This window comes from Hemiscyllium ocellatum, chromosome 51, assembly GCF_020745735.1.
Source record: "Hemiscyllium ocellatum isolate sHemOce1 chromosome 51, sHemOce1.pat.X.cur, whole genome shotgun sequence".
In the NCBI taxonomy this organism is placed as follows: domain Eukaryota; kingdom Metazoa; phylum Chordata; class Chondrichthyes; order Orectolobiformes; family Hemiscylliidae; genus Hemiscyllium; species Hemiscyllium ocellatum.
Window position 1 is genome coordinate 9029050 of NC_083451.1, and position 5536 is coordinate 9034585.

The following is a 5536-nucleotide window of genomic DNA, read 5'->3' on the forward strand; positions in this document are numbered from 1 at the left end:
TGTCTACAAGATTCGTGCCAGAAGACAGGAGTTTAGCAAATTTTGGCCCTTGTTCATAAATGGGAAGTAGAGATAACCTTGGAAATATTAGGACCTGTGAGCCTCAATTCGGTTGTCAGCAAAGTTTGGGAAAGGATTGTTAGAGACAGGATTTATAATCATCGAGAGATGAATAAGTTCATTAGGGTTTAGTTAACACGGTTTTGTGAGGGGAGGTCGTTCCTCACGAGCTGTAGTGAGTTCTTTGAGAAGGTGACCAAGCAGGTGGATGGTGGTAAAGCGGCTTGATAACGTAGATATGAATTTCAGTAAAGTGTTTGATAAGTTTCCACTGTAGGCTATTGCACAATATGAGACATGGGATTGAGGTTGAATTTAGCAGTTTCGATGTGAAATTAGCAACCTTAAAGCAGACAGAAGGTGACGGTTGATGGGAAATATTCTCCTGGACCTTGGTTATTCGTGGCGTTCGGCAAGGATCTGTTTTCGGGCCACTGTTTTTCATTTTTATAAAAGACATAAATGACAGAATCGAAGTGTGGGTTAGTAAATTTGCGGATGACACTAAGGTTGGTCGAGTTGTGGATGGTAGTGAAGGATGTTGTATTTTACACAGAGATATAGATGAGCTGCATAGTTGGGCAGACAGTTGGCAAATGATTTTCAATGTGGAAAAGTGTGAAGTGATTCACTTTGGAAGAAGTAACAGGAATACAGAGTACTGGGCTAATGGTAATGTGAGAAACATCAATAATTTCAGTCTGAGACAAGATCTTAATCACTAGTGTCATTTATTTCACACTTGCAAGTGGGTGTGATGTCCACAAGGCAGGAAAAAAAACACACTGAATACATTAAAGACTTGATATTTATATAATTTGGTTCCTACATATTGTTTTCTTATTTCATTGATCCCCCCCCACCCCAACACCGCACCCCCCTCCGCCCCCGTTTACATTCTCCACTTCCCTAAGACCGGTAGCCATTACTCAGGTTTATCTCTTGTCTTATCCGCCGTGTCTGTGACAAAATGCTTATTTCTGGACTCACAGGGCCATGTGACCTCATCCCATCCTTTGCTTACCATTATCTGCTCCCTCCATCTGTGCTGTCCCTCACAGCATTTTATCACTACGCCCTTTTAATTGATGTTTGTTCCTGTGTTTCTGTGATTCTTGGTAGTGTAGATGAGAAGAGAGATCTTGGTGAAAGGTACTTAAGATCCTTGAAAATTACAGCCAAGGTTGAGAGGAGAGTAAGAAGGCATACAGTTTGTTAGCTGTTATTAATCGAGGGATTGAGTTTCGGGTCCACGAGATCAAAAACAACAATGGTAGAACACATTTGGAGAATTGCATACAGTTCTGGTCACCGCATAACAGGAAGGATGTGGATGCTTTGGAAATGCTTCAGAGGGGATTTGCCAGGATGTTGTCAGTTGTGGAGGGAAGGTATTACGTGAAATGGTTGAGAGATCTGAGGGTGTTTTCGTTGCAGAGAAAAAGATTGAGAGGCGACCAAATTGATACATATTAAGGAAATCAGAAATTTCGGTCGGTTGGACAGTGAGAGCCTATTTCCTCTGATGGACATGGCTAGCACGAGGGGATGTAGCTTTAATTTGAGGTGTTATAGATAGAGGAAGAACATCAGAGGTAGTTTCTTTATTCAGAGAGTAGTAGTGGCACGGAGCGCACTGCCGGCAACAGTGGTAGACTCGCCAACTTTCAGGGCATTTAAATTGTCATTGGAATAGGCATATGCACGCGAATGGAATACTGTAGGTTAGATGGACTTCAGGGTGATTCCACAGGTCGGCGCAACATCGCGGGACAAAGAGAACGTAACGTTTGATGTTCTATGTACCTAAGGATGATGCACTTGGTAACACATCCAGGGATGTGGAGCGAGAACTGAGAAAGGAATGATGACCTTATCGGGATTGTACTACACACCATACAATAATCAACTGGAAATTGATAAACAATCTTGCAAAGGGATCGTAGTTATCTGTAAGGGGATTTTAACCTTGCAAACATAAACTAAAATTGCCATAGTTTTAAGGGTTTAGACGGAAAGGAATTTGTCAAGTGTGTGTAAGAAAATGTTCTAATTAATTATGTCGATTTCCCGACTAGAGACAGTGAACAACTTAACTTACTCTTGGGAAACTGCGCAGAGCAGGTCACTGAGGTGACAGTGGGAGAGCAGGTTGGGCCAGAGGCCATAAATATATTGTTTTAAAACAGCGATGGGAAAATATAGATCGTTCTAAAACTTAATGTTCTAAAAGGGAGGAAAGCCAATTTTGAAGGTATTAGGAAAGAATTTTCCGAAGCTGACTGGGGGCGAATATTCGCCAGTAAAGCTACAATTGGAAAATGAGAAACATTCAAAAATGCGATATTGAGAATCCAGAGCCAGTATGTTCCTGTACGGGTGAAGGACATTGCTAGTCTGAAAAGGGAATATTGGATCACTAGAGAAATTGAGGCTGTGGTTAAGAAAAAGAAGGAAGCATATGTCAGGTATCGGCATCAGAGGTCGAGTGAATCATAAGCAGAGTATAAAATCAGTTGAAATACACTTGAGAGGGGAATCAGGAGTGTGAAAAGGGGACATGAGATAACTTTGGCAAATAGGATTAATGAGAATCCAAGCGCATGTTATAAACAAAAGAATGACAAAATGAGAAATAGGGGGAGAGTAGGATCCCTTAAATGTCAGCAATGCAGCCGATGAATGGAGCAGCAGGAGGAGGGGATATTCTAAACGAGTATTTTGCATTAGTGTTTACTATTAACAAGAAAATGGAAGGTGGGGAAATCGATAGTGATGTGTTGAAAAATGTCCATATCAGAAGGGAGTAGATGCTGGATGTCTTAAAATGCATATAGGTGGATACATCTCAGGACTTTATCAGGTATGATCTCGATCTCTGTGGGAAGCTGGAGAAATGATTGCTGTGCACTTTGCTGAGATCTTTGCTTCATCAATAGTCAGAAGTGACGTGCCACATGACTGGCTGTTCACCGAAGTGGTGTCACCATTTGAGAAAGGTAGGAAGGAACTGCAGACCAAAACAAAGCTAATGTCAGTGATGGGTTAGTTTTTGGAAGGAATCCTGAGGGAGAAGATATGCAAGTATTTGGAATGACAAAGATTGATTCGGGATAGTCAACACGGCTTAATGCTTTAGAAGTCAGGTCTCACTAATTTGATGGAATGTTTTGAAGAATTGACGGTAGATGAATGATGAGGGCAGAATGGTGGACGTGATCTTTGAGGTCTTTCGTCATGCATTTGCAAGATTGCATACGGTAGAGTGGTTAGCATGATTAGATCACATGGAATATCGGGATAACTTGCTATTTTGATCTCGAACTGGCTCCAAGGTAAAAGAGAGGCGGTGGTGTGGGTTGTTTGTTTTCCAGGTTGGAGGCGTCTGAAAAATGTTTTGCCAGAAGGAAGCGGCAGTGGTCCACTGCTTTTCGTTTTTTCAAAATGATTTGGAAGTGAGCATAGGAGTTATTGTTAGGAAGTTTACAGCTGTCACCAAAACTTGAGGTGCAGTGGACAGCAAAGAAGGTTATCTCAGAGTACAATGGGAACTTGATCAGTTGGACCAGTGAGCGGAGGAGTGGCAGATAAAGATTAATTTCGATAAATGTGATGTGCTGCATTTTGGAAAGGCAAATCAGTACAGGATATATGCAGGAAATGGTTTGTTCATGGGGCTGTGTTGCTGAACAACGAGACCTTGTAGTGCAGGTTCATAGTTCCTTGAAAGTATATTTTCGGGTAGATAGGACAGAGAAGAAGGCGTTTCGTTTGCTTGCCTTTACTTTTCAGTGTATTGAGAATAAGAGTTCGGAGGTTCCGTTGCGGCTGCACGGATATTGATTCGGCCAATTTATGAATATTACATGGAATTCTGGTCTCCCTCCTTTAAGAAGGATTTAATGAAACTTGAAAGCATTCAGAAAAGATTCACAATAATGTCATCATTTGAGGGTTTGAGGTATAGTGAGACATTGAACTGCCTGGGGCTGTTTTCCCTGTAATTGTTGTCACAGAGGAGGGAACATTTATTTTTCATTTATAAAATCATGAGGGCCTTGGAGAGGGTAATTAAGATTGTACTTTCCATTGGTTGGGGGAATCCAGAAATAGAGGCAATGGCTTCAGGGTGAGCGGGAGGAATTCATAGGGACATAAGGGGTAATGTTTTTTACACAGAACACGATATGGAATGAGCTGCCAGAGGAAATGACGAAGGCTGGCACATTTCGAACATTTATTAAACGTCTGGATGAATATATAACCAGGAAGAGTTTCGAGGGAAATGGAACAAATGGAACTAAATGAACCTGGGATATCTAAGTCACTACATGGACGAGTTGGAAAAAAGTGACTGTTTCCATGTTGGACAACACTATGAGACACCAATAAGAGCATGGATGAACTGTGATCTAACCCTTCATTCCTTTCTTTGTCCCTTATCTACAACATCTTCGTCCTCAATTCGATTTCAAACTGGAACACACTTCCTGTTGCGTTATAGAATATACATGGTCGTCGTCCTCATTCCTTGTGGCATGACCTGCTACCGAGCACAACATCTGATTTCAGGTCAGTATGCAGGACAGAAGCCATTCAGTGCCGGGGGGAAGTGTGTCTTGAATACATAAAATCGTTGATATCGTCGATGAAATTCCAGACTCTAACAACGTATTAATTAAACATGTGAATATTACATTGTGAGTTGGAATAGAGAAAGCTGAATTTTATTTTCTGTCACATTCTGTTCCTCAATCAACATTATTTTTGGAGTGTTTCTGTTCCGTGAGGCAGAACACTCTCACCTTCTCAGGGGCTGATAAGAATGGGGGAATAAATGCTGAACCCAGCCAATGATGCCCACATCCCATTACCGAATGACAAAACATTCCCTGTGTATTCCTCATCACTCACTGCCTCTGCAGACAAAGCAAAACATCTTCACTTCCCTCGTCCCACGGCTCGATGACATTGGCAAAGCATTCTAAACTTTGGTGTCACTATCCCATGAGGTCACTCTGATTTGTGAACAACAAAATGGAAAATAATATTTAATAGTAAATAAATTGTGTAGTAAAGGGGTACTAGCTCCAACAACGCAGGGCTCGGGTCTCTTATTCGACGTCTCACTCACACAGGCACACACACACACACATTATATCTCTGTTAAACAATCCCTGAATGTCAGATTAACGCTGGACATCCACACACCAGGGTCAGGCTCAAGACACACCTCCCCCCGTCACTGAGTGGCTCCTGTACTGCATACTGACCTGAAATCAGATGCTGTGCTCGGTAGCAGGACATGCCACAAGGGATGAGGACGAAGACCGTGTGTATCTTCAGAACAGCAATCTAACAGGGAATGAGAAGAGAACAGTGAGAAGCAAATAAAGAACTTGGCGTAGAATTTGTCGAGTAGTTCAGTTCTTGCTATGTGTGTGTAATGTCGGTGCGGCCTGCCATTCTGTTTGTC